Below are 11,984 nucleotides of genomic sequence, written 5' to 3' on the forward strand. Positions count from 1 at the left end.
ATGGAGTGTTTACAACAACCTCAAGTATGAGCAGCACATCTGCCTTCACCTCAAGGACATTTTCAGTCCTTAATCTGTGCTCTGGTCGCAGGTCTGGTTTGTGACTCACCTAACTAATTAAAATAAATAAGAAGTTGTTCATGTTAAAAGAACCCATTATCGTGAGCACCAGGGCTTTTGATAGTTGGGGGTTCTTGTGTGAAGGGCTTAGAACTGAATATGAATTGGCGCTAGAGGGGGATACAATGAGCATCCTCTCTAAATTAAAAACATAAGCAAATTAGTTGGTGTAAGCCAAGCAGGCAGGACTCTTACTTGCTGTTGGAAAAATGTCAATTTCTCTCAAAAAGTGCGCAGACAAAGCAGCATCGAAAAATGAACACTAACACCCATCTTATACTCTCCAAGCAAAGACCCCATGAGTGCCCTAAATTGAATATTTAGGATTACCATCCATTTATCCACTCTATGATTCAGGATTTGACACATTCTTAGCACTGAATAATAAATATTTCCTTCCACCTAGATTTTCCGAGTCTGTTTCAGCTACTGCAACCTCATTAATAACCATCCCCACGACTGGAACCACTTCACACCGAGGTGGACAAACCAACCCCAGTGCTCTGCGTGAAATGCAACATTCAGCTGACCAGATGACGCCAAGGGTTAGACTATAAACACGTCACCAGTCCAGGTTGCTCACTTTTATTTCTGCGTTTAGATGAAATATCGAGGACGTATACAACCTCTGCACACACAACTCGTCCTGTTCTTTAATAACCCATTTAAAAAAAAGTTACCTATGCAAAAAAAAAAAAAAAAAAAAAACTCCTTTAGCTGACTGGCATATTCTTTAGAGCCATCTCTGGGGCACTTCACTTAGAGTAGTTGCTGTGTTTCTGCTGTTCAGGTTCTTCATTTAATGTGTTAGAAAGCTGTGTAGGAAAAACAGGCTCCTCAAAAAGGCTAATTCCCAACAATTGTATATTAAAGTCATTATCAGTGTTTGTAGCAGTTTTCTGAAGGAAAGATGAACAGTCAACAAGAGGGAAGATTATTGCACTGTGAAGGTGCTAGGACAGAAAAGTCTTAGGAAAGGCAAGCAACAATCATGTTAATCCCCATAATGACCAACCCCTGGGAATTCCACTGTCCACACTCGTGCTGACCAAGGTGGTAGTGTCAGAAAAATGAAGCAGGAGATATTCCACAGAACCTGTTGCACCCACATCTCCCCACAGGGCAGGCTAAGAAGTCACCACTCAACATCAGGCAGTCCATCGTAAGCCCTTATATGGAGGGCAACCCAGAAAACTCCACTCACGTGGAATTCCAGAAGTCAGCCACAGGGCTCAATGCTGATGCTGAAGTTTCCAATCAAAAAATACAGGACTATCTTGTGGGAAGATGTGTGACATGAGAGGTGCTTCCAAGGAACTCAAACTGATTCCAAGATACATCTCAAAAGGGCCCTGTGACATCTTGAATATGGGCACTTAAGTTAATTTAAATCACTGGAGTGACTCCATGGTATGATCTCAAAGGATATCTATTATGTGGAAATTCTTATGTGCGCCAATGCAGGCAATGAGGAGAAAATCAGGATAAGCTGGGCACCGGGGAAGAGTGTAAAACCTTGCGGGATCACAGAGAATACCTACTAAACCCAGGCACGAAGGGTAACAAGGTGTCCCTCAGAAAGAGCCCTTTACTTGTACCAAGGAGCTCCCAGAATAGTTCTGTATTTGACTATTTTAATTCACATCACAGAAGTGGGAGCGAAGTCAGCAGCAGGTTCATCAGTCTAAGGGGTCTTGGGGATGACCCGGCTAGTCTCAGCCCACATTAGGCTACTAGAAGGACAATAGAACAAGACTCCCAAGAAGAAGGGGATTGGGTGGTCATTGCTTGCTAGGAACACGCCCGCGCCATCCCTCGTGGATGCATCAGAGACTCTTCTATATCGTCTAGTACAGCCCTCACACCACACAGAGCCACCATTAGGACATCAGATGTGATTAAAGATAGTCCTGGCCACACCATGACTTTATACGTAGTGGCAGCAGTCCCAAAGCCACCCTTGGGCAGGGGAGAGTGTGAATACCCAGCAGCCCCTAAAAATCTTAAAATGAAAAGTAGTCGGCTATGGACAGAAACTCAGATTTGCCGATTAGTGTGCCTTTGTGTTAGATTTACAGGGGGGGGGTCTCTCAGGAAGCCCTTCTAATCCGGTTTACATTTGGGACCAGGGCATTCAGTTTCCCTGCAGTAAGGGTTAAATATGGGTTTTCTCTATGTAAAATAGGACATAACGAGAGGTGAGTATGCAGTATGTTCTCGCGCTGTCAGCGCGGTGAGCTCTGTTTTGCTGGTGGACACTACGGGATTTATTTTCCTTAATATTTATAATTTTATATTATTTTTATTGTTTTAGGTATTATTCACATATCATTACAGTAAACGGACCTACTTATACGTGGTCAGTGATTGGTAGGTGTTTTTATGGCTAATCGTGGATGTATTCATAAGGTTTTTTAACCTAATTTATTATCTTTCTCACGGGTTTAATTTTGTGCTCTGTTACTGACAGCAATAATTTACTGTGCCAACAAAGTTAGTTTGCGTTATACCCAATTAAGGTATGTTTTGTTTGACTTGGGATCACGTTGGTTAGATTTGGTGTTTTTGCTCACACTGGGTTTATGTGGCTATAGTATTTGTATTAAGTAGAATATGTGTGTAATACTGCCCTTTCCCCCCTTTCTTTCTGTCAGGGTCATTTGCGGATCTAAATCTTGAGGTTCTTGTTGGCACTTCTGAATTTTCTCCACCCAGTATTAGTTATATTTTATATTTTCCTCGCGTTTTGTATCTTGGTTCCTCCCTTTCATTTCCAAACCAGATATGGTTGACTTTATGCTCACTAGATAATTAAAATTACAGTTTGGATTGTATAATAGGTATTTTGATGTAATGGGGGACATGGTATTTGTGTTATTATGGGTTATCTTGATTGGAATTTGAGATGTATATGTAAGTTTTGTCTTTTATATGTGATGTATGTTTTGTTCTATGTATATTATATGTGGTTCTTATGTGTTTAATATTCTTTTCAGCCTTGAAAAAGTCACGGGGAGTATTCACTTCCATGACGAAACACGTGTTGGCTGTCTTTGTCTTTTATTAAAGATGAATTCTTCACTTCAAGGACTCCATCGGATTTCTATTTGCATATAGGTTTTATGTGAATTGGACTATTGAAATTTCGAATTTGAATATTAGTAATTTACTGACTATATAGACAATAATTTAATTACGTGTGCCTTAGTCCTTGTGTTTTAAATATGGGTACACACCAGTCTGGCCTTCACTTCAGTGCAAATCACCACAAATCATATGTATATCCGACAACTGCTAATAACATTCAAAACTGAAACACATTAATGCTGGTCATTGGATGCCTTCCTCCCATGTTGACATCACACCTCTGCTAGTCGTCAGTGCAAGAGCATCATAGACTATTGTGATTGATATTTCTAGTTGGTACCTTGTTGTTAATAGGACAGTGGCAGAACGCTTTAAAGGGACCACCATCCTTCAGGTCTCCAGTTGTTACGCCAAGCTTTTATCCCGCTTTCCAGGACACCCTCAGGAGAAGAACAAAATGGGACCAGGAATCTATTGCCAATCCAGGAAATGGTATGATAGCCAGTACTATGGATTCAGCATTTCTGTATCCATTTGTTTTAGACGTAGGAATAACTTGAAGCATCAATGTCGGTTTCTCTATGGCATATGTTATAACACACAAGATGCCTGCAATGGGCATCGTAGCTCAAGGTTCACTGACATGAGTCCAAGTGACTGGCAGTGGGAGGATCCATATGATGAGACAGCAGCAAGGCTACAGGATGTGACATCAGGAGTTGTAGCTGTACACTCAGCATGTGACAGAAGCATTGCAGAGTATCGCACCAAAAGCAGGAGCAACAGAAAGTGTGCAGACATCTGACTAGACAGAAGCGCTCACAAACTGACTCACTAAACCACCCCTACACACAACTCTGGAGGCTCAAGCACCTGCTCCAGTGAGCTCTGTAGCCTACATGCCGCTCATACCGTGACTGTACGTGTACTGTGAGCGGCTGAAGCTTGCACTTCCACTCCTGCAGAGCTGATCTGTTCTGCAGGGAAGAGAAGCTTGCACTGCAGTTACCTGTCCGTGAGAGGAAAGCTTGGTTTGCTGCTGCCATACTGCAGCTGTCCTATGAAGACTGGGCTCTTCCACTGCTGCTCCCCAGGCTCTACCAGTGCAGCTATACAAAGAAGGAACATCCTCCCTGAGGGAGATATGTGTGCACTATATCTGCTCCAGTTGTGCATATTGTGTAAGGAAAGGAAGCTTGCACTGCTGCTCCCCGAGCTGTGCCCCTTTGGTGAGAGAGGGATGCTTACACTGCTGCACCTGTTTAGATAAAGAAGTAACCTATTCCCTGCCATCGCCTTCAGTGCATTTTAAGACAGAGACACGTGTGCACCGCATATGTTCCAGTCGTGCATACTCTGTGAGGAAAGGAAGCTTGAGCTATTACTACCCGTTATGGGTGTAAAAACCTTGTTCAGCTCCGCTTGCTGTTCACACCTATTTTTTATTTAATCTTAGCGTCCAGTGCTGAAGATTGAGGTAAAATATTTTGTTACCAAAAAAAAAAAAATGATTGGCATTGCCAGTGCTTTTTTAAAGCTAGACAATATGTGAGCCAAACTTACTTCTGCTTTTGCGGGGGAAACCAGCAGAATTTGTCAAATGGCTAGCGAACTTGTAAAATTTCAAAGCAGGGCTACCTAGAGTCATGTGCGACACCTTCAGCCAGTTCTAGGAAAGACCACAAGTCCAAGAAAGCCACTGTTTTTTCAAAAAATCCATGAATGGCTGAGGGCCTCGGGTCATGGAGCTGCTTGGCACCTTTGAGAAAAGGGAAATAAACTTAATTTGTGACTTTCTGCAGTTGTTCCTAGTAGAGAATCAAGGGTTAAACAGCCCACTTAGGGAGAGGGCAGATATTGTGTTTCGAGTGCAGATGTGAACATCCACTGCCAATGGGCTGCGAGTAACACTGCCTAGAAACAGAGGGGGAGAGAAATAGTCTAATGAGTGCAAGGTAGTGATGTGTGCAGTACGCATAGGTTCCTTTTGTGTAACTGTGGAAAGCTGGCAAAAATATATTGGGCGCTATTTAAATTTTCTGCTTCAATCATTTTGGATTTAACGTATTTAATTTGTTTTGCTAGATTTCTCTTGAAAATAAACACTAGACACCAGTCGTGCCTTGCGGGGGTCACCGGATGCGAGGTGGCATGTGGGTGGGGGGATTTGGGAATATTAATATTTAAAAAAAAGTATCTACAGGGCGCTCCTAGGCAGACTGGGAGCCTGTGCAGGCTCTCTCCACCCGGTAACACAGTGCCGGGCTGGAGAGACCCCTGTGCGCATGTGTGTTTTGCCAGCCCGAGACAGCTGGCCAAACATACATGAACGCTGAGGGCAGTGTATAAAGCACTCCCCTCACTGCTCGTCACCTCCAATGTCCCGCCCCTTTAACAATTAAAAGATAATATCCATAGTATATTATCCTTTCATTGCTAAAGGATCTACAGTGGTTGCTGCTGGCGGGGGAGAGGGGATGCTCCTCTGTCATGGTGGAGGATCTGCCACTGCTAGACACACAGATCTTCTGTCACTCGCTGGCAGTAGACGGATGTCCCCCCCTTCTCCTCTCCATCCTGTCCCTGCTGCCCCCTGTGCCTCTTCCCCTTCACAGCCGCACAGTCCCCTGGATACACTCCAATGGACGCACATGACCTGCGCTTCCCGCTCCCACCGGCCGCCTCCAAAAAACTGCTACGCCAAGTTAGTGAATGACACAGTTTGTTTATACTCCTTTTCCACGAGTATAAAATAAAAGGCGACTGGTAATGGCAGCACATTTATGTGACATAAACATCAGACACAGAAGATGTGACAGGTCAAAGGAGGCGGCGAGGGACTAGGTGTGATCAGTGAGGGATATGAAGAAAGGGAGGGCTGACAAATCATGGTTTCCTGGGTAAAAGAAAGTAAAAGAGACATTGAGAGTTTCACGGCTCTTACCAGTTCCTGCTGGGTGTCAACCAGAGACAGGGAGGAGTTCAGAGCAGCGCAGGAGTCTTTGGCCTCCGTCCAGTTTACGTGACTTTTAGAGAAATAGAAACACTTGTTCAGGTACCAGATCCAGCCATCGCCACAAGGGGGCAGCGCCTCACTGTCCTCTCCAGTCTCTGCAGCGCTGCTTTGGGCGCCTTTTGTCTGGGGCTCTTCGGAGCACTGTCTCCCCTTCAGAACTTGCAAAGCAGAAAGTGAATTGTAGATAAGCCTAAAACCATGTGTGATGGAATACAGTGAGCACTGCTATAAAACGTGGCAAGGACGGTGCACTGAGATTGTCTGGGGTGGGCAGGATCGGACTGGCCTATAGGTTAATGAGGCAGTGTTAGAAGGGCTGGTACGAGGCTGGTTCTCTCAACAGTTGACCGGCTGCTTCTGGGTCGCATAAGGTTTCCTTAATTCTCGGGTGGCATTCTCAGTATAGGAGCATAAGCAGTGGCGTATTTTTGGGGTGGTCCTGTCTTTCGTGACATAAAGGCAGATCACTGCCAGGTTTCACTGAGAACACAGGGGCAGGCTCTAGGGGGTAATCTCTCAAAACGCATGGTCAGGCTCTGGAGGGGGGGGGTAATCTCTCACGACACAAAGGCAGGCTCTGCAGGGTAATCTCTCACGACACAAGGGCAAGCACTATGGGGGCAATCTCACGACACAAGGGCAGGCTCTGCAGGGGTAATCTCTCACGACACAAGGACAGGCTCTGCAGGGTAATCTCTCACGACACAAGGGCAGGCTCTGCTGGAGTAATCTCTCATGAGACAAGGGCAGGCACTATGGGGGCAATCTCACGACACAAGGGCAGGCTCTGCTGGGGTAATCTCTCACGACACAAGGACAGGCTCTGCAGGGGTAATCTCTCACGACACAAGGGCAGGCTCTGCAGGGGTAATCTCTCACGACACAAGGACAGGCTCTGCAGGGGTAATCTCTCACGACACAGGGGCAGGCACTATGGGGGCAATCTCACAACACAAGGGCAGGCTCTGCTGGGGTAATCTCTCACGACACAAGGGCAGGCTCTGCGGGGGTAATCTCTCACGACACAAGGACAGGCTCTGCAGGGGTAATCTCACACAACACAAGGCCAGTCTCTGAAGGGGTAATCTCTCATGACACAAGGACAGGCTCTGCAGGGGTAATCTCTCACGACACAAGGGCAGGCTCTACGGGGGTAATCTCTCACGACACAAGGGCAGGCTCTACGGGGGTAATCTCTAATTATATAAGGACAGGCTCTGCAGGGTTAATTTTCACGACACAAGGGCAGGCTCTGCGGAGGTAATCTCTCACAACACTACTAACTGCGCTAATTTACCATTTCTCAAAGCGCTGCGGTTGTGTTTAAGGAGCGGTTGGCCCTAGACGCCTCTTACTACAACGGGTCTGGGTACTCAAACCACCGCCGGCTCCACATCACCGGTTACGGCCGCGGCCATGTTCTGGGTTGTGGGGTCTGTGCTCCAGGTCTGGTGTAAACGGAATGACAGGAGCTGATGAATGTGCTGCAATGACCCCGTGAGGGGCGGAGAACGGGGCACAGAAGGTACCGCGAACCCCGCGCGCTGGGCGGAATCCAAGCCACCATCTATTGGCATCCTTTATTGTAAAACTGAGGGGGCTCTCCTCGCAGAAAGACGTCTGCACCAGGAGAATAATGGAAAAGGGGGTTTGTGAAACCAAATGTATCATTTAATGAATACACAACATTTAACAATTAAAATACAGATTTAAACAAGGAATACTGAATTATAAATTACCTTTACAAATATAATAAAGTGTTTTTTTTTTTTTTTACTATTTTGTCACTAATGTAATAAGAACACTTTAACCAAGCTGATTTTGCTTTTCACGCTGACAACTTTTAAATTAAAAAGTTAGAGTACATGAATTGGATTCCCGTACAGAAACACAACAAAATGTGAAATCACGTTTGCTGTGCTACAAATACTTTAATAGTTACATCAAAGCAGCAGTAAAGGTCGTCCGATTGGGTTTACACTCCGATCACAATTCACAAATATTTTTCTATTCGTATACTGTTATACTTCCTCTTTGGGGGACGAGGCAGAAAAGGTGCCTTTAGCTATTATTTAAAAACACATTGTCCACACAAAATGTACACACGTCACTTTCCTTTAAGAATCTGTAAATATTTTTCGGGGCACAATGTTTATTAAAAGAGCTTGCATTCCATTAATTGAAAGCAGAGCCAGTCACGGCCGCTGGGTGTCGCACGTCCTCCATGAACGAGGTCTGCTTGTAAGGGGTGAATCATGGACTGAAGTGATGCTACTCACCCGTGATGCGAGCCCCTCTACAGTGATGGACAGAGCGGCCGCCAGGGCCGCACGGAGTCTGCGCACTCGGGTCAGCGCGGTCCTCTCACGGCCGGGACACCCGGGATCTAGGAAAGAAACAGATCTCTGTCCGGTTAACGCAACACTGAGGGGCTCGCGCCGCCGAGGTGTTACCTTATCTAAGGGTAAAAGACGCACCGGCTGCGCGAGGGGCTTGTAAATCAGCCAATAGGTTATTTTCAATCATTTTCAGGTGCGGCCCGAGAGCTGCACAAGGTCTGTGGTTTAAGGACTGTGCTGCGTGGTCTGCAAAGGGTCTCCACCTCTAGGCGCCCCACAAGCCACCTTGATGGAACCTAAAGCTCGCAGACATGTAGAACTCGTTCTGACACTTTCAGAGTGCTGCACCTAAGGAGTGTACTGTACCACATGGGGCAGACATTGCCTTCTCCCCCCGCGACCCCAAATCTTTCCTTCTACTCCTTGATTCAACACTTCTGAGCTGTTCCGGATAAACTCTGTGGTGTCCTTTAATTGGGCGCACAGCGCCAGTAAACCACAACATGAAATTATAAAATGCCAGCATAACACACGAGTCAGGCCTTTAAAAACTATCATATGCAGTAGTTCAGTGGTTCCCAACCTTTTCACTTCTGTGGACCCCCACTTTATCATTACTGGAGCCCGGGGACCCCCACTTACTGTTTATTGGAATCCGGGGACCCCCCCACTGAGCACTGAATGTTGGGGACCTAATCTATTAATATTATTTATTATTTAAGCAGCCACGGATCCCCTGAGGAGGCTTCGCGGACCCCCAGGGGTCCCCGGACCACAGGTTGGGAACCACTGCAGTAGTTCATGTATTTTATATTTAAACATATATATGAACATTGATTTGAACAGCATTGTTTAGCATATAGTTCACTTTTTATCCTTAATGTCATTGATAAAATGCAGTTTCTAAAATATTGTGCCCAAAGCTGCCTGCAAGAGTGAAATACGCTTATTTATGCAAAAGATGAGCAGTGAAGAGAGGATGCGGCGCTGCGGCCGCTGACGTCAGCTTTAGAACCGGAAAACCAAGGGAGTCTTGGCCTCGGCTCAACCTCCTGTGATTGTTGCCAAATCACATAATCTCTCAGTGCCAAAAATATATATGGTGTCATTTTGTAATGTAACTGGTGCCTATGTAAATTAAAGTTCTCAATACCTTTGGATCGAGTTCACGCCATAGAAAAGCTGCTGCAAAAAATATTGTGGCATTACCTCCGGAGCTGCCAACTTTGGAACTGGGGACCCAGGTGCAAGTGTTGACTTGGGCTCAAAGTCCTGTAAATCTAGATAAATCACTCAATGATCAAGAGATTGCATACAGCTCAGACTCAACTCGAAGGTACTGGAGTATATTAAATGAGCACCAGTTACATTACACAAGGTCATTCATTATTAGGGGCGAGCTTGCAAGAGTATGCCCTGGCGTCTAGCTTTCAAGACACTACTGTTTACAAAAATGGCATTGAGCCCGCCCATTGCTTAGCATTTGTTCGCTTCTGCATCAATCTTCCTTGCAGTCTCCTTAATTGGCTAGTGCAAGCGAAGCATCACTTCTGTTGTGCAGGAACCATGCACAGACAGATTCAAAGTAATCAATGCCTATTCACTGCCCCAAACACAGTGCTTAATTTGTGCTTTTTGTTTCCGGTGCAGAGCACCAACACTCATTTTTGAGGGCCGGCACTTATTTTTGTGCCTCAAGCATTTATTGCGAGCAAAAGACACATATGGGAAAGAGGAAGGAAGCTGCCTCTGTATTCTGTGCTCGCACATTTAATTACAGCAGCCGCGTGTTTAGGAGGAGAGCTTTGGGCACCGGCATCTTTTTATTTACAAATTAAGCACTTCCCAAACATGTTTGAGATACTCCCTCTCTCCCTCCCCGCCCCCACACTCTTGCCCCTTCACAGTGAAAAGGGGGCGCTGAAGAGGAGAGAGATGAGGTGTAAGATGCAGATTGACGAGATGTGCAGAGAAAAAAAGGTGAACACGTCTATCATGGAGTGAAAATAATGACGGGTTATTGGGAAACTCCGAGACTGCTCCCCCCACAGGCCTCGGTGATCTTTAATTCAGCCTCACGGTCAAAACAAAAACAATTGTAGTATTACTTATCCGTGCCAATCGCACACCCCTGGCGCCTCTTTGGAGGGGTACTTCTAGCCCCCTAAATGGCCACGCCCTGAAATGCTACTTCCCAACGCCGCCTCCACCTCTGTTCTGAAAGGAAGAGCTGCCCGAGTCTCCAGGGGCCTCTGAAAGCCCTAAAAACACAAGAGGACCTGGGTCCTCCCCCGCTTAAAACGGTGACTTCTGAAAATCTGTCGGGAGCAAGGTGTGCCAAGGTGTGCCAGGGTGTGCTGAGGAGTGCCGAGGTGTGCCAAGGTGTGCCAGGGTGTGCTGAGGAGTGCCGAGGCGTGCCAAGGTGTGCCAGGGTGTGCTGAGGAGTGCCGAGGCGTGCCAAGGTGTGCCATGGTGTGCTGAGGAGTGCCGAGGCGTGCCAAGGTGTGACAGGGTGTGCTGAGGAGTGTCGAGGCGTGCCAAGGTGTGCCAGGGTGTGCAGAGGAGTGTCGAGGCGTGCCAAGGTGTGCCAGGGTGTGCTGAGGAGTGCCGAGGCGTGCCAGGGTGTGACAGGGTGTGCTGAGGAGTGCCGAGGCGTGCCAGGTTGTGCCAGGGTGTGCTGAGGAGTGCCGAGGGGTGCCAAGGTGTGACAGGGTGTGCTGAGGAGTGCCGAGGCGTGCCAGGGTGTGCTGAGGAGTGCCGAGGCGTGCCAAGGTGTGACAGGGTGTGCTGAGGAGTGTCGAGGCGTGCCAAGGTGTGACAGGGTGTGCTGAGGAGTGTCGAGGCGTGCCAAGGTGTGCCAGGGTGTGCTGAGGAGTGTCGAGGCGTGCCAAGGTGTGCCAGGGTGTGCTGAGGAGTGCCGAGGCGTGCCAGGGTGTGCCAGGGTGTGCTGAGGAGTGCCGAGGCGTGCCAAGGTGTGACAGGGTGTGCTGAGGAGTGCCGAGGCGTGCCAGGGTGTGCTGAGGAGTGCCGAGGCGTGCCAAGGTGTGACAGGGTGTGCTGAGGAGTGTCGAGGCGTGCCAAGGTGTGACAGGGTGTGCTGAGGAGTGTCGAGGCGTGCCAAGGTGTGCCAGTGTGTGCTGAGGAGTGCCGAGGCGTGCCAGGGTGTGCTGAGGAGTGCCGAGGCGTGCCAGGGTGTGCCAGGGTGTGCTGAGGAGTGCCGAGGCGTGCCAGGGTGTGACAGGGTGTGCTGAGGAGTGCCGAGGCGTGCCAGGGTGTGCCAGGGTGTGCTGAGGAGTGCTGAGGCGTGCCAAGGTGTGACAGGGTGTGCTGAGGAGTGCCGAGGCGTGCCAGGGTGTGCTGAGGAGTGCCGAGGCGTGCCAAGGTGTGACAGGGTGTGCTGAGGAGTGTCGAGGCGTGCCAAG

General features: G+C 47.6%; 1 long non-coding RNA gene across 1 annotated transcript in view; it reads right to left on the reverse strand.

Annotated features, from left to right (window-relative positions):
* LOC138303609 (uncharacterized) overlaps positions 1-7,799 on the reverse strand; it is a 32,512-nt gene extending 24,713 nt beyond the window's left edge. The window contains exon 1 of the long non-coding RNA XR_011205422.1: positions 6,152-7,799. This is a non-coding gene — a long non-coding RNA (uncharacterized lncRNA). The remainder of the gene's footprint in view (positions 1-6,151) is intronic.
* Between the last annotated feature and the right edge of the window lie 4,185 nt (positions 7,800-11,984).

This window comes from Pleurodeles waltl, chromosome 7 (genome assembly GCF_031143425.1).
Source record: "Pleurodeles waltl isolate 20211129_DDA chromosome 7, aPleWal1.hap1.20221129, whole genome shotgun sequence".
Classification (NCBI taxonomy): domain Eukaryota; kingdom Metazoa; phylum Chordata; class Amphibia; order Caudata; family Salamandridae; genus Pleurodeles; species Pleurodeles waltl.